The sequence below is a fragment of the Rhinolophus sinicus genome, chromosome 1 (genome assembly GCF_057876585.1).
Source record: "Rhinolophus sinicus isolate RSI-liver-muscle chromosome 1, RSI-T2T, whole genome shotgun sequence".
NCBI classification, from domain to species: domain Eukaryota; kingdom Metazoa; phylum Chordata; class Mammalia; order Chiroptera; family Rhinolophidae; genus Rhinolophus; species Rhinolophus sinicus.
Genome location: NC_142501.1, coordinates 172,464,014 through 172,487,726, shown reverse-complemented (window position 1 = coordinate 172,487,726; position 23,713 = coordinate 172,464,014).

Genomic DNA, 23,713 nt, shown 5'->3' with positions numbered 1-23,713 from the left:
CTTGGAACTATGAATCTGATGTTATTTCATGGCTGTGTATATGTTACATCCCATAGCAAAAAAACTTTGCATACATATAATTAAGATGACAGATTCATTTGCTTACAATAAAGAGGTTACTTTGTATTATCAGGTGGGCCTAATCTAATCATATAAGCCTTTTAAAAGCAAAAAGCTTTTTTTTCAACTACTGGTAGGAAAAAGGGGAAGTCAGAGAAATTGAAGCCTGAGATTGACATGCTGTTGGCTTGAAGACAGAGGGCATCATGGCAAGAACTGGAGTGTGGTCTCCAGGAACTGAGAGTGGCTGACAGTCAGTAAGGAAAGAGGCATCCTCCAAATCATAGAACTGAATTCAACTTACAATTTAAATGATCCTGAAAGAAGATTCTTCCCCAGAGCCTCCAGAGAAGAGCTCATCCCTGCCAACACCTTGATTTTTGCATTGTGAGACCAGGAGCTGACATCCCAGTTGAGTCTACTCTGTCTTCTGTCCTGTAGTACTGTGAGATAATAAATGAGTGTTGTGACAAGCCATTAAGTTCTCAAAGAGCAAAAGATACCTAATATGATATTTTGAACTGACATTTTGATTCCTTCTTAGAAATCATTATAGAAGGTTTAATGCATTTCTCCCCCAAATATTAGAATTTTCATTAATTTCCTTGGAACGAATTTAATGAAGATTTTTCTCTATATTGTCCAATTAGACAATATCTGTCACTTAGGATATTTAGGATACTTCTGTTCATAGACATTTATAATTATGTTAAGATGTGTTCATCAAGTATGAAAGTAAGCAAGAATACAATATGAGTGGTAGCTATAAAACATTAGGCTTAAGCGTTAATGAAAATTTAAAATAAAACTTTTATTTTAAAAATTCGGACATTTGATTTTTTACAACTCCTGGACTCTACCTATCTCTAAGCTCTAAGAGAAAAGTATATAGAATGGTCCTTATAAAACTAATTTTAATTAGGTGTGTCCTTTTTTAATTCTATTATAAAACAGATTTTATATGAAAAAAACTCTAATATATATATATATATATATTTACTCTAATTTTTCTTAGATAAATCAATTTCAGGCCACAGATGTCAGGCAGCACTGTATTATGTATTAACTCAATTCTAACATTATTTCTGTGCTCTGATTAAACTCTTTTGAAAATCAGTTCAAATTATAAATTAAGTGTAGTGGAAGAATTTTTCTTTGAAAGAAATAATCTATTTTTATCAGAGGAGCGTTAATCTATTTCTTATCCCTTCATTTTGTTCCCTAAAGTTCCCTTACTCTTAGTTTCTCAGATTCAAGTCTCTTTACTACTGAGAGAATTAATACAATTATGGCTCAGTGAGATACATATCACCTTTTTAATCATTATTATAGATTTCTGGGTCCATAAGACACCATTTGAGGCTTTATATCCCCTTGGATTAGTGTTATTTAAAGGCTTTGAATCATTAAATCAAGTAATTAATTCAGTGCTCTTATAATTAGTATGTAAATTGTTTCCTTTTCTGTACTATCTTTTCAACCAGGGTAAGATTTATGGGTAAATTGAGGAAGTGCCTACCTATGAAGCAATTTGAGGGATGTTTTATTACCCCTAAATATTTCCACTTCCTCTACAATCTCCACAAACCCCTCTTTCTGAAGGATTTATTTGGGAGGAGATATAAAATGTCAACTCATTCATTCATTCATCTATTCATCTATTTATTGATTCTCTCAATACGTTTCTATGGAGCATTTTTATAGATTACTGAGGCTAAATTAGTGAACAAGAAATGTTTGTTGCATTTCTTTTCCATTTTGAAGATAGAGAAAATGATTACAATAATATAACGTGTTTACTTGATAGATATAAAAAAATAATATGGGAACATGAATATTGTCTTTAAGTATTAAGTGATTTCCATAACTTGAAATCTAAGGAGAATTTGGAAGAATAATGCAAGTTAGATAAGTGAAGGAAGAAGTAATTACATTTCTATTGTTTTACCTTTCCTGGGGATTGATTAGAGAAATTATGGTGCCTTCATACCTGTAAGGAACAGTAATCTTGGGACCTTTGGGAACATACAAGACCATGTAATCCATGTGGCTAGAGTTTAGAGTATAAAGCTGAATTTGAAATTGGAATGTTGAGATTAGAAATATGAGATAATCCATATTATAAAGGGCTTTGCCATGTTAAGAAATTTGGAGGGCAGATTTTACCAATATAATCTAACAATCTGTCTTGATATTTTGCCTCTCTGGTTTCTCATCACAGTGTTAAAAGTTATCTAAATTATTTTCTCATAATGTAGAAAACTCTTTGGAAGTCACAGTAAATAAATCCCTAAGCAGGGAAATTATTTTTAATGATTTCTTAATATATTTTTCATATCTATATTTTTATTAGTTTCAGGTGCAAAAATAAAGCAATAGTTAGACATTTCACCCCTCACAAAGTGATAACCCCCTCCCCAATCTATTGCCCCTCTGACATCGTATATATCTATTACTATTCCACTGACTATTCCCTATGCTGTACTCCGTATCCCGTGACTATATATATATTAAATTATAGTTAACATACAATATTATTCAACTTCAGCTTCAGGTGTATGGTGGTCAAGCATCTACACCATGAAGTGGTCTCCCTAATAACACAAACACCCATCTGACACCCTACTGAATCTTTACAACATTATTGATTATATTCCCCAAACAGTCTTTCATATCTCCATGGCAATATTGTAGTTACCAATTTATGCTGTCTAATTCCTTTCCCTTCTCCCTCAGCTCCACCCCACTCCCATCTAGCAACCATCAGTTTTTCCTCTATATCTCTGAGACTATTTCTTTTTACTTTGCTCATTTATTCATATCTTTATAATATCTATATTCATGAATTTTTATTTTATGTGTTCCAGTAATGGCAGAGTAGTTTATGTTGGAATAATCTTTACGTGGATAGCAAATATAAAAGATGGAAATATATTTTTGAAAAAAAATAAAAATAAAATAATAAGGTAGTGAGAGTGAAAAAATAGGCAGAACTTATTAGGGAGCCAAATCTTAGAAGCGGATATTTGAACCAAGTGAGATTTGCATTTATTTGGCTTTTTGCATGAAGGGTGCTTTAGTCTTCGTGGCTCAGGATAGCTGAAACTCAACAAAAAAGCCAAATAATTGATTTGGGAAGTCAGCAAATGGAGATTGGGATTGCCTGAGTAGCGGAAATGTCTGTGAGAATATACTAGAAGGACAGAGCTACAGAAAAAGTGACCCCAAATATCTGGATATAAATCCCATCCAAATACTTGGCTAACTGATAAATGAAGTATTCTATGTGAAAATTTTCACTGAGGGCCTATTAACATTAACTGAATGGTTGAAAAAATTCAGTGGAGATTTCAGTTATTGCTAACCACATGGACAGAGTTTAGATTATGAGCCCAGTGAAGTTAACTGCCTCTTACATCATAAATCAATACTTTTCAGAGGAGAAAAACGTAATCCACAGTCTCTATAATATCTTCCACATTACCCAGTATATAATAAATAAAAAGCTATTAGTTATGTAAAGAGACTTCAAAATGGGACCCATAGCAGAGAGACTATGCTACTAATAGAAACAAATCTTTATATTTATTGAATATCAAGGAGAGGAACATTAAATTGTACTGGGAGGTGTGAATGTTAATCCAGCTAATACAAATATGTTAAAGGACTTACTCCAATATATAACATTATGTAATCTAATGTGTTGTCAAATGATGTTTATCATATATATCCACATAAACCAAATAGTGTTCTTTGGTACAAATTCATTTTTAATTATGTAAGTAGAATTGGCTATGTATCTCGCTGCTTTTTGCTTCTTTTGTTGAATAGGAGGCTTTTAAGATTCATACATGGAACTATGTGTATATTTATCCAAGACTTCAAATTTCTCTATCTCTTAGGTTTTACCTTATCACTCTTCCAGGGATGGCCACGTTGATTGACCATATTTCCAGCACAATGATAAGATGAGTATCCTGCCATGTGTCCTTTCTGGCCCTGTGTGGTACTTTCTTCGAGTATACACCCAAGAGTAAAATTCTCAGCCATAAGGTATGTGAATACTTAATTTGTGTGAGTAGTGTTCTATAGCTTTTCAAAATGATTGTACCAATCTACACTCTTGCTAGTAACACATAAGATTTCCAATGTGTTTTGCCAGTCAGGAGGGTACACATTGCCCTCCAACAGCCTATATCAGTTATCCTTCCTACTAGAGTTTTCAGAGCAACTGCCTGATGTGAATCAATTGCCCATAATCTTGTCATCTAATGGATAAATGCAAACAATAAAAGGATATCTTTATGTCAACAGAAAGTAGAGTGTTAGGTTTTTTGTTGTTGTTGTTGTTTTTTTATTACCTGCTGGTTTCAGACTACAAGCATATCTTCACCAAAACTTGGCATTATCCAGGTTTCTAATTTGTATCACTTTAATACACATGATGCAAAATCTCCTTATAGATTTAGTTTGCCAATGAATTTGACTTTCTTCAGTATGAATATTAACTTTCAGGATTTCCTTTTCTCTAATTAACTGTTCATAACCTTTGCCAATTATTTCTGTCAGACTTGTCTTTTTCTAGTTGATTAAAAGAAGCAACACACATATTGCACGTATTAATTCATTGTCAGTTTTGGACATTGAGAATTCCATACCCTAGTTGATCATTTGCCCAATAAGTTTGTCCATGGCATACTGTGTTAAATATAAAACTTCAGTTTTGATGTAAGCTTCTGTTTATAATTCCTTACAATTTGTTCTGAAATTTGATTTTTGAAGTTCTCCACCCTAGGCACAAAGATAGTCTTCGAAGTTTCCTTCTAATAGCTTTGTAGTTTTCCCCTTCATTTTTATGTCTTTAATCCATCAGAAGTCCACTTTTGTGTCGATTTCTCTCTTAATTAAACCTAAAGAATACTGAAGACAATTTGTTCAATCCTAGGTTTAATTACCAATTTGTATTGCTAGTCATGAGGGTACACACTGTCCTCCAACAGCCTGTATCAGTTACCCTTCCTACTGGAGTTTTCAGATTGATTGATTGCCCGATGTGAATCGATTGTCCACAACATTGTCGTCTGTTGGATAAGTGAAATCTACAGAAAAATATCTTTATGTAGATAGAAAGTAGAGTGTTAGGTTTTTTTATTCCCTGCTGGTTTCAGACTGCAAGCAGAATGTTTAGTGTTGAACACTTCATGATAAGGCAGAGCCCTGCTAAAAGCAAACACAAAACAAAACAAGAAACAAAACCCCAAAACCTCATTCTAAGGACCATGGAATAATGATCTATCTTACTTTACCTTTCCTTCCCTATGTCTCAAACTCCTCTCCTGTATAAACATAATTTATTATATACATGCTTACCATCTGGGAAGAACATTTATAGGAAGAACAGTTTTAGAGGGTTCTAACTCAAAAGGATTCAACCAGAGCCTGAATTTCATGATTTCTATACTGATTTTATATTATATTCAAATTCTATACATCCTATGGTACTTACAGTATTCTGAAATTTTATCTTTGATCTGATATATTTTGCTCCATTGCAAAATGCCAAAAATACTTTCACTTTTTAATGTATGGTTATAGATTTATGACAAATATCATACTTAGAAATTTGCCTTAGATTAAGATTGAGTAAGTAAGGTGGACAGTTTAAAACAGAGAAAATATTCAGTGTGATAAAAAAGACAATGCTTTTCTGATTTATTCTTCTGTAAGCTATTCCACAAAGATTTGCAAAAACAAAAGAATCATAGCTTCACATGTACATTATCTGCACTTGTAATCTCCTTTTTCATTTTCATATACTTTTTCATATTAGTGTAACTTTGTCTGAAAATTCTTTAATGTAGTATTACATCTTTCTCTGTTTTCTGTTTGTCTTGAGCCCGCCTCTTTTTCTCTCACTTTCTCTGAGTTTAAAGTGAATGTTTAATAGACAAAGTTTAGAGAAAGAAATATGGATGCATTATAATATTATTGGGATAGTCCTCTGACTCACCTTGCAGGAAAATGTTTCAAAATAAATACCAAGTCTATATCACAATTGAAATATTAATGGCAAGAACACCATAAAAGGTGAAATAAAATTGTAAGTCTCTCTTGAATATGCAATTACAGCATAATATAAGGGTCAGTGACCAAATCACTAATACTAAAGATTCAGTTTGTGATAACACACAATTTAGTAATGACACTAATTCATCCAAGTTTCTAAAACTAAGTAGAAAGAAAAATAGGGGAGCAAAAGGTTTTAGGTATTTTGAGAATGGACAGAACCAACCTCAGATAGTCACCCTTGAAATATTAAATGGTTTTCGTTGTAAAACACACACACACACACACACACACACACACACACACACACACACCAAAGACACATCAGAACATTATTCCTTCAAAACACATTTAAAATACATCAACAGGAGTAATGATAGAACTGCATCTATTAACAAAGCTTAAGACATTTTTTTCTGATGCCATTGAATTTCAGTGCTTCTTATTATCTGTGTAAGAAATATTATAGCTGTTCAAATCATCCCTGTTTCATCTTAAACTAATAATAATCAAAATTACTATAAATAATTTACACTGCATGACAGATAAAGTGGTGGCAATAAAATTGTGGAGATAATGCATTGTACAGATCAGAATTTTGAGAATTATGTGCAGAAAGGCAGATTAATAAGAAATAAGGATAATGCATTTGGATTTAGACTTTCATAAATCTTTTTTCCTGAACAGTAGTAGGAATGTACAGAAGATACATCTAAACTGTAGACAGTGCTACAAAGATAATCATGGCTTAGGAAACTAATTATAGAACAGTGTTCAAGTTTCTATGTTGAGATGGATTCCTGGGACAGGATTTAATATATTCAAATGGTTAAAGTCATGTTAAAAAACAAAACAAAACAAAAACAAAACTCTTATGTGCTATCCAGTAAAGGAAGACATTTTGCATCTCCTAACTGTTGAAATTGTCCTTCAATGTGTGTTATATCCGTAACTTGTGTTTACCTTCAATTTCAAGTTCAGATTGACAGACCTTAGGCATCTTGTCTTCATCTTTGACTCTGTAGAATTTCTTCTGTCAAAATCAGTCAGTCTTATATTTTGTTAAAGAAAGAGAAAACAAATGCAAAATTTGTGGTTTTCCTATGCAGTAGATAATATTATTCAATATTATCAACATTTTTTACAATTAGCTTAAAGTTTGGGTTCTGAAACGATTCTACTAATTTGGAACTCAGATATGTGAGAAGAGCGGATCTTACTGAATTTGATCACAGTAGTGATGGAATGGTTTTGAAGCTAGAACACTCCTGATTCTGCAGCTTACTACAGCATTGTTCTATATCACAGGTCTGGTTGCAATGGTAAAAACAGCAGCCTCTTGCATAGGTAGTTCTTAAGTGGCAGTGGTAGCTGTCACATATATGGCAGTGGCAAAGAGAGCTAGCTTAGAGCTTGCTCCTCTAGTCACCCTCCTAGTCACCCTCTGCCAACGGTTTTATATGCACCTATTAAAACTTTCTGGAGACGTCATCAAAATGGCGGCGTGAGGTGAGCCTCCAGTAAGCTCCCCTGGAATTTACAATGAATCAAATAACAATAACTCCACAAAAGACTCCCTGCACAGCAGACAGGCAAGACGAAGAGGCCCACTACTGAATTCACCTAAAGGTGGGCGAATCCCGCGCGCAGGGGAGGAGGAAAGGGAGAAGTGTGGAGACGGAGAGGCACAAGTGCAGGACACAGACCTAGCTCAGTGCTCTGAGCTCGCTGCTTCCCGAAACTACCGCAGCTGCGGGAGAGGGAAGAACTCGGACTGCTAAGGCTCTGCTTAAGGTCCACAGGGCTGAGAGGGCAGCATACAACACGGCTGAACCCGACGCTCAAGGTAGAGACCTCGGAGAAAAGACTGAAGGAAGAAGGCTGAAAATGGTTTAAGCCCTCACTGCCGAGCAGAGAACGGAAGCCTTAGGCACTGAGACTAGCCGCCCCCTCCCTACCCTCCCAGAACTCGCCCCACCCCCACCTTCCCCGTGCTAGAAGCAGAACAGTAGCAGTGTCAGAACAAAGGAACAGAACATTTGCTGAGATTTTCTGAGACCTGTGGACCACAGACACAGATTCGCAGCCAACTAGTTCCCACAAAGGGGAGGGAGCTGTGGAAGCAGGACCAGCTGTGGTGGTGGTCAAAGCCATTGCTCTGGGCCACCTCTCACAATTCACCCCACCCCTGGCCCCACCTAGCTGGGAAGATCCCTGCAGGAGTAAACAGAACTGCTGAAACATACGCACTCTGAATCTGGTGCAGGAAGAGCTTTGGAACTTCAAAAGCTCTCCACATACCCACACGGACACTGCGCCCTGTGACCCAGGTGGACTATTAATAGAGGAGAAGCCCGTCTCCCAGGGAATCCCCCCCATTGTGTGAGAAGCTGGAATAGTGCAGAGAAATCATAGCACTACCGTGTGAGAGAGATAAAAAGGCTGCAGTTGGAGAGAAAATAAAACATTCTACCAACAAGTACTGGAAAACAAAAGAAAGACCTCTTCTTATCAACCTGTTAAGCCACTCCTGTAGATGTCCAGGAAGAGAAATAATAAATCAGAAATTGCCATGAATAACCAAGGCAACAAGACAGCTCAGAAAGAAAGTGAAAAGTCTCCAGAAAAGGAACTAAAATGTATGGAAATATGTGACTTAAATGACACAGAATTCAAGAGTGCAGTTCTGAAAAATCTCAACAAGATGCAAGAAAACACAGAAAGGCAGTTTAATGAGCTCAGAAACACAATCAAAGAACAACATGAGCATTATATGAAACAGATTGAAATCTTAAAAAAGAACCAAATAGAATTTCTGAAGATTAAGAACTCAATAGAGGAAATTAAGAATGAAATAGCCAGCTTAGGTAGTAGAGTTGACCAGATGGAGGAAAGAATCAGTGACATCGAAGATAGAAACCTGGAAATGACACAGATGGAAGAACAAAGAGACTTGAGACTTAAAAGAAATGAAAGAACTCTACAAGAACTTTCTGACTCCATCAGAAAGAGCAAGATAAGAATAATGGGCATACCAGAAGGAGAAGAAAGAGAGAAGGGAAAAGAGAATATATTCAAACAAATTGTTGATGAGAACTTCCCAAACTTGTGGACAGAACTGGATCCTCGAATCCAAGAAGCAATAAGAACACCTAATTACATCAATCCCAACAGGCCTTCTCCAAGGCACATTGTAATGAAGCTGTCTAAAATCAACGACAAAGAAAGAATCCTCAAGGTAGCCAGGGAAAAGAAGACAGTAACCTACAAAAGAAAGCCCATTAGATTATCATCAGATTTTTCAGCAGAAACTCTACAAGCCAGGAGGGAGTGGAACCAAATATTCAAACTATTGAAAGAGAGAAATTATGAGCCAAAAATAACATATCCAGCAAAGACATCCTTTAGCTATGAAGGAGGAATAAAGACCTTTCCAGACATACAGAAGCTGAGGGAATTTTCTAATACATGACCTGCACTACAAGAAATACTAAAGGAGTCTATTCGACCACAATCAACAGGGACAATTTGTGACAACCGAAACATAAAAAGGGGGAGAGTAAAGGCCTGAACCGGAATATGGGAATAGAGAAAGTAAGTGTGCTGAAGGAAATGGAATACTCTAAATATCAAACTTTTTGTTACATAAACTTAAGGGTAAACACTCAAAAAAAAATCCAGAACTGAAATATATACTGTAATAAAAGAAGAAACAGAGGGAAACATCATAGAATACCACCACACAGAAATAATAGTCAACAACAAAAAGGCAAAGAAACAATGGAGACACAGCATTACCGGAAACCTAAAGATAGAATGACAGGAAATCCTCACATATCAATAATCACCCTAAATGTAAACGGACTGAACTCACCAATAAAAGGGCACAGAGTAGCAGATTGGATCAAAAAACTAAACCCAACCATATGCTGTCTCCAAGAGACACATGTCAGCTACAAGGACAAGCATAGACTCAAAGTGAAAGAGTAGAAATTGACATTCCAAGCAAATGGTACCCAGAAAATCAGGTGTAGCCATAATGATATCAGATGAAACAGACTTCAGGGTGAAAAAAGATAACAAGAGACAAAGATGGACATTTCATAATGGTAAAAGGGAGTATACAACAAGAAGACATAACAGTCATCAATCTCTATACCCTTAATCAGGGAGCACCTAAATATACCAAGCAACTACTAACAGAACTAAAGGGAGAAATTGACCAAAACACAATTATACTAGGGGACTGAAATACATCATTGACAGCTATGGATAGATCATCCAAACAGAAAATAAATAACGAAATAGCAGCCCTAAATGACACATTAGATGAAATGGACATAATTAACATATGTAGAGCACTTCATCCTAAAACATCAGACTGTACATTCTTTTCTAGTGTACATGTAACATTCTCAAGGATAGACCATATATTGGGACATAAAATCAGCCTCAGCAAATTTCAGAAGATTGAAATCATACCAAGCATATTCTCTGATCACAAGGCTTTGAAATTGGATATCAACTGCAAAAAGAAAGCAGGAAAAAACAGAAATACATGGAGATTAAACAATATACTTTTAAAGAATGACTGGGTCAAAGAAGAAATTAGAGGAGAGATCAAAAGATACATAGAAAGAAATGACAATGAAAATACATCCTACCAAAATTTTTGGGATGCAGCGAAAGCAGTTTTAAGAGGGAAATTGATATCATTACAGGCCTCTCTCAAGAAAAATCCCAAATAAATAACCTCATGTTACACCTTAAAGAACTAGAAAAAGAAGAACAAGTGAAACCCAAGGTCAGCAGAAGAAAGGAAATAACAAAAATCAGAGCAGAACTAAATGAAATAGAGAACAAAAAGACAATAGAAAAAAATAATGTGACAAAGAGCTGGTTCTTTGAAAGATTAACATAATTGACAAACCCTTGGCTAGGCTCACTAAGACAAAAAGAGAGAAGAAACTAATTAACAAAATCCGAAATGAAAAAGGGGAAGTTATCACGGACACCACAGAAATACAAAGGATCATCCAAGAATACTATGAAGGACTATATGCCACCAAATTTAATAACCTAGAAGAAATGGGCAAGTTCTTAGATACATATAGCCTTCCAAGTCTTAACCATGAAGAACTGGAAAATCTAAACAGACCAATCACGGGTAACGAAATTAAATCAGTCATCCAAAACCTTCCCAAAAGCAAAAGTCCGGGACCAGATGGCTTCAACTACTGAATTCTACCAAACCTTCAAAGAGGATCTAATACCAATCCTGCTCAAACTCTTCCAAAAAATTGAAGAAGAGACAGTACTCCCTAACTCATTTTATGAGGCCAACATTACCCTGATAGCAAAACCTGGTAAGGACAACACAAAAAAAGAAAACTACAGACCAATATCTCTGATGAATACAGATGCAAAAATCCTAAACAACATTTTGGCAAATCGAATGCAACAATGCATTAAAAAGATTATTCACCTCGACCAAGTGGGGTTCATCCCAGGGGCACAAGGATGGTTCAACATCCGCAAATCCATCAATGTGATACATCACATAAACAAAATAAAGGACAAAAATCATATGATTATATCAATTGATGCAGAAAAAGCATTTGACAGGATACAACATCCATTTATGATTAAAACACTTAATAAAATAGATGTAGAAGGAAAATACCTTAACATAATAAAGGCCATATATGACAAGCCCTCAGCTAATCTCATAATTAATGGTGAAAAACTGAGGCCCTTTGCTCTATGTTCAGGAAAACGACAGTGCTGTCCCCTATCACCTCTGCTTCTCAACATAGTGTTGGAAGTGCTTGCCAGAGCAATCAGGCAAGAGAAAGAAAAAAAAGACATCCAAATTGGGAATGAAGAAGTTAAATTATCACTCTTTGCAGATGACATGATGCTATACATAGAAAACCCTAAAAACTCCACCAAAAAGCTATTATAAACAATCAACGAATACAGTAAAGTTGCCGGCTACAAAATCAACGTACAAAAGTCCATTGCATTCCTATATACTAACAATGAAATCTCAGACAAAGAAATACAAAAAACAATTCCTTTTGCAATTGCAGCAAAAAGAATAAAATACCTAGGAATAAACTTAACCAAGGATGTGAAGGACCTATATGCTGAAAACTATAAGACATTTTTGAAAGAAATTGAAGACACAAAGAAATGGAAAGACATTTTGTGCTCATGGATTGGATGAATCAACATAGTTAAAATGGCCATATTACCCAAAGCAATATACAGATTTAATGCAATCCCCATCAAAATCCCAATGGCATTTTTTAAAGAAATAGAACAAAAAATCATCAGATTTGTTTGGAACCTCAAAAGACCCCAAATAGCCAAAGCAATCTTAAGAAAAAAGAACAATACTGGAGGTATCACACTCCCTGACTTTAGCTTGTACTACAAGGCTACAATAATCAAAAAAGCATGATATCGGCAGAAAAACAGACACATAGACCAATGGAATAGAATTGAGAACCCAGAAATAAAACCACATAAGTATGGACAGATTTTTTGACAAAGAAGCAAAAAACATGTAATGGAGAAAAGACACCCTCTCCAATAAATGATGCTAAGAGAATTGGAAAGCCACGTGCAAAGGAATGAAACTGGACTGCTATCTGTTATCATGTACCAAAATTAATCAAAATGGATCAAAGACTTAAGCATAAGACCTGACACAATAAACTGCATAGGAGAAAACATAGGTACTAAACTTATGGACATTGGGTTCAAAGAGCATTGTATGAATTTGACTCCAAAGGCAATTGAAGTAAAAGCTAAAATAAACGAATGGGATTATATGAAACTTAAAAGCTTCTCCACAGCAAAAGAAACCATCGACAAAATAAAGAGGCAACCAACTGAATGGGAGATTTTTGCAAACAGTGCCTCCAATAATGGGCTAATATCCAAAATACACAAGGAACTCATGATACTCAACAACAAAAAAACAAACAACCCAATTGAAAAATGGGCAGAGGACCTGAAGGGACATTTCTCCAAAGAGGACATACAAATGGCAAATAGACATATGAAAAAATGCTCAACATCACTAATCATCAGAGAAATGCAAATAAAAGCCACAATGAGATATCACCTCACTCCAGTCAGAATGGCTATCATCAACAAGACAAGTAGTGACAAGTGTTGGAGAGGCTGTGGAGAAAAAGGAACCCTCATACACTGTTGGTGGGAATGCAGACTGGTGCAGCTGTTATGGAAGGCAGCTTGGAGGTTCCTCAAAAAATTACGAATAGAATTACCATATGACCCAGCAATCCCTCTCCTGGGTATCTACCCAAAAAACTGAAAACATTTATACATAAAGACACGTGTGCTCCAATGTTCATTGCAGCTTTGTTTACGGTGGCCAAGACATGGAAACAACCAAAATGTCCTTTGATAGATGAATGGATAAAGAAGTTGTGGTATATATACACAATGGAACACTATTCGGCGGTAAGAAAAGATGATATAGGAACATTTGTGACAACATGGATGGATCTTGAGAGTATGATGCTAAGTGAAGTAAGTCAGACAGAAAAAGCAAAGAACCATATGATTTCACTGATATGTGGTATATAAACCTAAAACAACAAAAGAAGACAAACAAATGAGAAACAAAAATTCATAGACACAGACAATAGTTTAATGGTTACCAGAGGGAAAGGGGGTTGGGGGGTGGGAGATGAAGGTAAAGGGGATCAAATATATGGTGATGGAAGGAGAACTGACTCTGGGTGGTGAACACACAATGGGATTTATAGATGATGTAATACAGAATTGTACACCTGAATTCTATGTAATTTTACTAACCTTTGTCACCCAAATAAATTAAAAAAAAAATCTTTCTGCATAACATTAACCATATAGAGGTATGAGAAGTGTTTATAGTCACTCAACTTTAAAGAAAGGAGAAATCTTTTCCTCTTGTTGTCCCTCTTATTTAATAGTTTTGACACTAGTGAAAATAACTTACCATTTGTAAATGGGACACAATTCTATGACATCACACCATAGACTAACGAGACATTATCAAGCGCTATTCTGTGGTATAAAATGCCAACTGAAGTGAAAGGTGGACCATGTGGCTGCCAAGATAGAAGTTTATCACAAGGTATATACAAACTCTGTGGCTACAACTGTGTTAGCTTAAAGAGAAAAAAAAAAAAGTTTTATATTTTGGTCTTCAGATTGAGTCAAGTTCAGAAAATTGGAGTTTCTATGACTACCCAAAAATGATTTCTTTTTTTTTTTTCAAAACTTTTTTTATTAGAAGGGATGTGACTATAGAAGAGGTCAGAGTAATGAGATGTGAGGAGGATTAGATTCACCTTTGCTAGCTTTGAGGATCAAGGAAGGGGAACCACAAACCAAGGAATGCAGGCAGCTTTTTGATGATTAAAAAGGTTGAATATTTTGGTGTAGAGCTCTGAGGTGTGATACACTTCCACAGTGATCTACACTGTTGGAAATGGCTGCCAGACAACAGATAGCTGGCCCATTTTGCTTACACAGTAAGACTTGCTCTTCTGTACTTTGCTACACTGCATTAAAATCTTTCATTAATATCTACATGTAGCAGACTTAGGTCTCTGGACTACAAATAAGAATTACTCTGGGAGAGATCTGGAATTTGTTGCATTAAATACTGGAATGGGGCTAGAGGCTGACTACTCAATTTTGAGTCTAGTGACAGATTTAGTATCTGTTTTCTCAAGAAGCCAAGAGATTTGAAACACTGTTATACATATATATGACATTGCTCTATATATTTAGGTTCTTTATATATATTAGGTTCTGATGTTGGGTGTATATATCAGAGTGCCAAAAAAAAAATGTTTTAAGAAAAGAAAAAAACTGTATTGAAATTGTAATATGCAATATATACTTATGACAAAAAATGAATACAAGTGATGTGTATACATTTTTTTTTGGTACCCCTGGTATATACACCAATATCAGGGCACATAAATATATACAGCAAAGATTGACTGAACAGAAAAATAGATAGTAGCATAGTAATAGAAAATTTCCATATGCCACTTTAAATAATGGCTAAAACATCCATATAGATCAACAAAGAATGGAAGGACCTGAACAATACTTTAGACAAAATGAACCTAACAGACATACACAAAAGATTCTACCCAACAGCAGCAAAATATACATTCTTATGTGCACATGAAACTTGTTCACATGATCACATGTTAGGTCACCAATCAAGTCCTAACAAATTGAAGAGAATGGAAATTATACCAAATATCTTTTATAACTGCAATGAAATAAATTAGATATCAATAGCAGAAGGAAGGCTAGAAAATTCACAAATACTCAGAAATTAAACAACACACTTGAATAATAGATGATAAATGTCTAACTAGTACATTATTTTGTACACCTGAAACTAATAAAAAAATAAATAAAATAAAATGGAAAACAAAGAAATTAGCAAATGCCTAAGACAAATGAAAATTAAAACACCATGTGCCAAATCTTATGCAATACAAAAAAAGGTAGTACTAAGAAAGAAATTTACTGTGATGAACCAGTAAATTTAATAAAGAAAACAGATCTTAACCAAATTAACTTTAGACCTAAAAAAAAAAAAAAAAAAAAAAAAAAAAACTAGAAAAGTAGACAAACTAAACATAAAGTTAGCAGAAGAAAGGAACTAAATATTAAAGCAGACAAACTAAATAGAAATACAATAGTATTTCAATATAATAATATTTTCAATATAATAGCATCCTATGGTGTTAAAAAAAAGGCAAACAATAGCAAAAATCAATGAAACTAATAGTTGCTTTCTTGGTAAGATGAACAAAGTTGACAAACCCTTAGCTAGACTAAGAAAAGAGAGATAGGACTCAAATAAATTAGAGATAAAAGAGGATACATTACAAATGATGTAATGAAATAAAACGTATTATAAAAGGCTACTATGAACAATTTTACACCAACAGACTGGATAACCTAAAGGAAATTGTAAAATTCCCAGAAACATACAACCCATTTAAGACTAAATCATGAAGAAATAGAAAGTCTTAACAGAACTGTAAGGAATATGAGAGAAAATCAGTAATAGAAAACCTACCAATAAACAAAGCTTGGAAACAGATAGCTTCACTGGTTAATTCTACCAAATGTTTAAAGAAGAATAAACGCCAGTGCTTCTGAAATTCTCCCAAAAATTAAGGAAGAGGAAACAAATTACAAACTTACTTCTGAGACTAGTATTACCCTGATATCAAAGCCAAAGTTACCACAAAAGAGGAAAGGTACAAGCCAATATCCGCGATGAACATAGGTGCAAAAATCCGCAAAAAAATACTAGCGGATTGAATTCAACAGCACACTGAAAGGATCATATGCAATGATAAAGTGACATTTATTCCTGAGATGCAAGGTTAGTTCAATATATGAAAATCAATTAATGTGACATACTACATTAACAAATAACGGATACAAAAATAATATTATTATTTCAATATATGTAGAAAGAGCATCTAACAAATTTCAACACAGTTTTATGATGAAAACTCTCAACAGCCTAGGAATAAAATTATCTTAATATAATAACAGCCATATATGAAAAGGCCACAAGAAACATCATATCCAATGTTGAATACTGAAGGATTTTTCTCTGTGATCAAAAACAAGGAAAGGATTGCTGTACTTGACACTTCTATTCAACGAAGAGCTGGAAGTCCTAGTCAGAGATGCTAGGCAAGAAAATGAAACAAAAGGCGTATAAGTCAGAAAGGGAGAAGTAAAATTGTCCCTGTTTTCAGATAATATAATCTATATATAGAAAATGCTAGATATTATATAAATAAACTATTAGAACTAATAAACAAATATAGTAAATGGAACAATACAAAATGAATGTACAAACATCAGTTGTGTTTCTATACAATAACAACAAACTATCTGAAAAGGAGATTAGAAAAACTTTCCCAATTATAGTAGCATCAAAGAGAGTGAAATGTTTAGGAATAAACTTATCTAAGGACGTTAAAAACATGTGTACTGAAAACCACAAAACATTTATGAAAGAATTTAGAGAAGACATGAATAAATGAAAAGACACGCCATATTCATGAATAGAAATATTTAATAGCGATAAATGTCCATACTAACAAAGTGATCCACAGATTCAATATAATCCTTATCAAAATCTCAATGACATTTTTCTAAAAATAGAAATAGCAATTCTATAATTCATATGAAACCACAAAAGACCATGGATATCCAATCAATCTTGATAAAGAAAAGTAAGGATGAAAGCATCACATTCTTGATTTTAAAATACATTGCAAAGCCACAATTTTCAAAATAGTATTATACAGGAATAAGTACAGACATATAGACCAAAGGTACAGAATAGAGAGCCCAGGAAAAAACAAACAAACACATGCATATGAGGTCAAATGATATTTGACAAAAGTGCCCAGATTCACAATTGAGAAAGAACAATCTCTTCAACAAATGGTGTTGAGAATACTGAATATGTACATACATAAAAATGAAATTAGACCCTTCTCTTACACCATACAAAAAAATCAACTGAAAATGATTAAAGACTTAAACATAAACTTGAAACTTGAAACTGTATATCTCCTAGAAGAAAACAGAGGAAAAACTTCATGATATCCGTCTTAGCAAAACTGAAATGCGATATCACCTCACACCTGTTAGAATGGTCATCATTCAAAAGACGAGAGATAACAAATGCTGGCGAGGATGTGGAGAAAAGGGAACACTTGTTCACTGTTGGTGGGACCGTAAATTAGTGCAGCCACTATGGAAAGCAATATGGAGGTTCCTCAAAAGATTTAAAATAGAACTGTTATGATCCAGCAATTCCACTTCTGGGAATATATTCAAAGGTAACTAAAATACTAACTCAAAAAGATATCTGCACTCCCATCTTCTTAGCAGCATTGTTTACAATATCTAAGAAATGGAAACAACCTAAGTTCCCATCTATGGATGAACGGATAAAGTTTGTGGTGTGTGTGTGTGTGTGTGTGTGTGTGTGTGTGTACAATGAAATATTATTTATCCATTAAAAAATGAAGAAGTCCTACTATTTGCAACAACATGAATGGACCTTGCATCCATTATGCTAAGCAGAATAAGTCCAACATAGAAAGACAGATACTGTACGATCTCATTTATATGTGGAATTAAAAAACAAAACAAAAACAAAAACCAAACTCTTAAAAAAAGAAGGAGACTGTTTACCAGAGGTGGGAATACAGAAGGGAGAATTAAAGGAAGGTGGTCAAAAAGTACCAACTTCCAGTTATAAGATAAACAAGCACTGGGAAGTGATGTACAACATGATGGTTGTAGTTGACACTGCTGTATGATATATAGGAAAGTTGTTAAGAGAGTAAATCCTAAGTGTTCTCATCACAAGGATAATTTTTTTTCTGTATTCTTTTCTTCCTGTTTTTTTTTTTTTTATTGTATCTATATGAGAAAATGGATGTTAGCTGAGTTTACTGTGGTAATCATTTCATATTATATGTAAAGAAATCATACTGTTTGCATTAAACTTATAGTGATGCATTGATGCATGTCAATTTTTACTCAACAAAAGTGGAAAAAAATGCTATAATGTACACATTAAAAAATAATATAAAAATATATCCTAGTCATCTGAGAAAATTCCATGCAGGCTATAATTTGATGCATCCAGTGAAAAAACAATTTTTAAGAACTGCCATACTTCTGTGTATTTTCCAAATGTCCCGATGTATTGGGTAATACAAATCTGTTTTAATTAAAATTAACTAATTTTGATACTGTATAAATTGATTTTTTTCTATTTATATTAGGTAAATGGAGATAAAATATATTACAATATTTCTTTAAATCACCAATGATAAGTACAAAATTGAGATAACAAAACTTGTAGTTTTTGAATAAACTAAATTGGGTTTTTAAAAAATCTGAAACCACACTCTACTAGCATACACAGTAGACACTTGCAAAACAATTTGTAATTATCTCATAGGGTCTAATTTAGATACCTAGTAATATGATTCAATTTTTAACTGTAACTATTTCAGATATTACCATCAATTAATAAAATGAACCAGAAAGACTCATGTGATTTATCTACATGCATATTAATCATCTCAAAAGCATTATGACAAAAAGGATTATATAATATGAACTGTACAGATACTAGCAATATTAAAAGATTCAATGTGATAAAAAATGATAATCAAGGGAGAGAATGTTAAGTCACACACCTTCTATTAGGTTGGTGCAAAAGTAATTGCGTTTTAAAAGGTTAAAAATAATTGCAAAAATTGCAATTACCTCTGCACCAACCTAATACAATGCCAAATTAGTCCTTTTCACTTTTTATCTCCTACAGTGAAGAATAACCTGATAGGTTATTTGGTGTCCCAATTCTCCCAAAAGTGTTGCGTGAAGAGAAAATAAAACTGGTACTGACTGCAGGTTTGCTGAAATGCAAAAAAAAACCTTTAAGTACTCTGAGGTTTACAGTCAAAAAGGAAAAGTGAAAATGCAGATATGTTAATGTAAAGAAGCATGTAGTTTGTGCCACCTCCTCCAAACCTCCCACAATACAAATAACGGTTTCTTACACCAAGTATTCTATATTCACTTTATAATTGAATTTATCCTGAAGGTGCTCAGAAATATACACTAACTAGATATGGCTCCTGTGATCAGCCATACAGTTAGAATAAAGAATCTGTTCTATATCCAAAATATTCTATAGTAACTTAACATAGACAGTACATATAGAACTTGCAGAAAAAAGTTCAAAAATTTTTGAAAAATTACCTTGTAAGAGATGAGAATGTCTTCTTAATTGTATCAAAGCCAGACAAACTTAATGATACTTTGCAAAAGATATTCAAATTAATTAGTTTAAACATTAATATTTTTAATATGTTTGTTACATATGTTGTGTAATAAAATAAAATCTTTGACTATTACAAAAGACACATAACTGGTCCCCAATTACATAGAGATTAGAGCACTAGAGATAACTAGAATTTATATGCATGACATATATATATATATATATATATATATATATATATATATATATATATATATATATATAATGATTCTAGTGTTTTGTAGTAGTTATGTTCTTCTAGGGGAATAGAAGGTTGGGTTCATGATGAGATCCTTGGTTACATTTTCATCATCTGTTAATATTTTTAAATAAAAATATAGATAGAAAACAACACCGCCCAAAATTAGGCCAAAAGCTTAGAGTTTATATGAGAATTGATAATGAAGAATCATTACTACTTTTTAATAGAAACTTTCAGTTTGAATCTTCAAATGTGTTCTTATTAAAACTACTCATTTTAGGAAAATCTGAATACCCTGTTTTTTAAAGACTTATCCTTGAGCAGAAATTTATATACCTTCCTTAAAAGAAAACTAAGAACACAAGTACATTACCTCTAATAACATGTTGACAGATAAAAGAAACAGATGACCTCTCTATTGATTACTCATTATTGGTAAAAATAACACACTAGTCTTTTCCTGCCCTTTTTTCCCTACCTCTTAGTAATATTTAGTACCTATAATGAAAGACAATAAAATTCAAAATAAAATTTATTGTAATAATAAGCAGAGGAATATGACTTCCTTGTTTCATAAAGAAACTAGCTTGCATCTGATATTGTAGAATAAAAATATGTAATATTTTATTTTTATTGAATACCTAGTGCCCCTTGAAGATGTTTAATGCTGAAGTAATGATCCTATATTTCTTTATGCGACCAAATTTAACAAACCCTGTTTAGAATAGTTTAGTTAGAATATCACATTTCTTCTCTAAAGAAAAGGTGGTCACTTCAGGCAATATAAACTGAAAATAGAAGCATAAACTTAATTTTAAACCACATTCTACCTCTAACTTCTTATGTGATGAAACAATCAAAATAGATTGGATTCATTTTTTCCAAGAATGTATTCAACAGAATAAGGTATTTAAAACAACAATGAAAAGAGTGTTTGGTTCTCAAATAGTTTATAAAAATTTTCTGAGTGACATTTAAGAGTGGTGGACAAGACAGATGAAACACTTTTCTCATAGAATTCAAAATATAACAGGGAAAATAGACTTTAAACAGGTATTCACAGTGTAGTGAGTGCCAAGGAGAAATATAGGGAAGTATCATTATAATCTATATGTTGTCCTCTCCTGTCTCAGAACTACCCCATATCTGACCACTCTTCATATCTACTCAGTTTTCTGTTATCAGTGCAATCATCATATTTTTATGAAAACCTTGGTTTTTATATTTTGAAGGAAATTTCCAAGTCTGGATTAGAAGCCCCTGTTATTGGGCTTTAAAGTATTTGTTTATCCTATATCAGAGCAATTCACACAGTCAATTATTTTTGCCTGATTGCAATTTGTGACTCCTACTAGTAGATCACATTCCATTGTTTTCACCTCAGCTGTTATCTATACCTCACAAAAGCTCTGTGTGATTGGTGTAACCACTCCCATTATATAAATGAGCAAATTGAGATTCAGAAGGGTTGTATAATTTGTCAAGATCATAAATTTAGGAAGTAGTAGTTGCCGCATCAAACTGCAGTAAATGAAGATTCACCATTGTGAGTAACCACAAATAATTCACACACAACAAACTCATGGTTTGGTACTTTGAAATAGCCATCCAGCGATAAAATATTCCAGGAATAGTAACTTAGAAACCATTATTTGTAATTGTCCTTTTCTTTCAAGATATCTAACATTTTTCCATTAATAAACTATAAAATTTCTTTTGCATATTCTTTTATGTCAGGCTTAAGATAATTATTTTTTATATTAGTTTAGAGCCAGAAGATACAAGTAAGTGCTTTGTTAAATCAAAGACTCAGACTTTCAAAAGTCTTGTAACATTCCCAACATACATTTCATAGAACTTATAGATTTCCCTTATGGTTTATTTTAATCAAAAGATTTAGTTTTAGTACTCCATGAGGAATCACACACACATAATATTGCAATTTCAAGAAATAGAAGTTGCCCTTATTATCTCTATTTAATCACTGATTATACATTGATCTTGATGGTTGAAAGGAATTTGGCTATAGATGGTGAGAGATGAAATGTACAACATGTCATTTTATATTCGTAACAAGGAATATTTTCAAAGACTACTTCTGAACAAAAGATCCAGTTATGCCATGAGGTGACATTATTTTTCAGTCTCACCTCCATCTATTTTATGTCTGTCAGGCATGAGTAGTGCCTTTAATACCCGTCTCCAATTGCTAGCAAAAGCAGCTCTTAAATGTAAAACAACTGCTTGTCTCCTTCTACCCATCTACAGGAGATATAAACTATACACTCAATGTAATCTATGTCCTCTATTTTTCTTCTAAGCCACTTTGAAGCAAGACTCAGCCCTTCGTAGCATCTCTTTAAAATAACTCATCCTACAAAGCAATAGTGACTAATATAGATTGAACAGAAATTTCAAAAAGGAGGAGTATGGGCGCTGACACTACTTACTCCATTGTATAAAATTTCCTTAATTCTCTCTTGATATGAATCCACCCCAAGCATCTCTCTAACTGCAGAAAACATGATGTTCTCCACCTGCCTCTGTATATGTAGCAGCCAGTGTTGCTTTTTCACCTTTCTTGCATTTTAATTTCTCTGAGCCTTTTGCTATGCTTCTCTTTCATTTTTAAGAAAACAAATTTTACTGTTCTATTTCTCCCAAGTGCACATATTCAGAAACATTTCCCACTCATCAAATAAAGGACTGGATTTTTGGGACTTAGCCACCTTAGAAGGCAGCAGGAATTATAATGCCTTTTTTTTTTTTCTTCTTAATCAGCACTCTGCCAATTCAAAGAGGCCATCACTTTGACAATTAAGTCACATGGCTTTCTGGTACTCTGAAATAACACTGTATTGATGTCAACTTTAATTGTTCTCAAAGATAGATAGTACTGGCTCCTATATTGGGGGGGGAGGGGGATATACTAACTTCTATTCTTAAGTAATAACTGCAAATACAGGAAACTCAGTTAACTCAGTGACAGTACCCATCAAGACAAGACAACTCTATAAAGTCAAGCGTGTAAAAATAAGCTCTAAACACTCTAGTGGGTCGAATGGTAGCCACCCAAAAGATATGTATACTGGGAATTTGTGAACATGACCTTGTTTGAGAAAAGCAACTTTGAGATACTAATTGCATTAATGATCTCGAGATGAGCTCATTCTGGATTAATCAGATGGGCTCTAAACCCTTATATGAGATGCAAAAGGAGCCATGGAAAGATGCAGAGTGGGTGGTGATGTGAAGACTGAGGCAGAGATTGGAGCGATGTGTTTACAAACCAAGTAATGCCAAGGCTTATTGGCAGCCATTAAAATCTAGGAGAGAGTCATTAAATGAATTCTTTCTCATAGCTTCTGGAAGGAACCAACCATTTCAACACCTTAATTTTGGCATTCTGGCCTCTACAACAGTGAAAAAATCAATTTGTGTTTTTTTAAAAT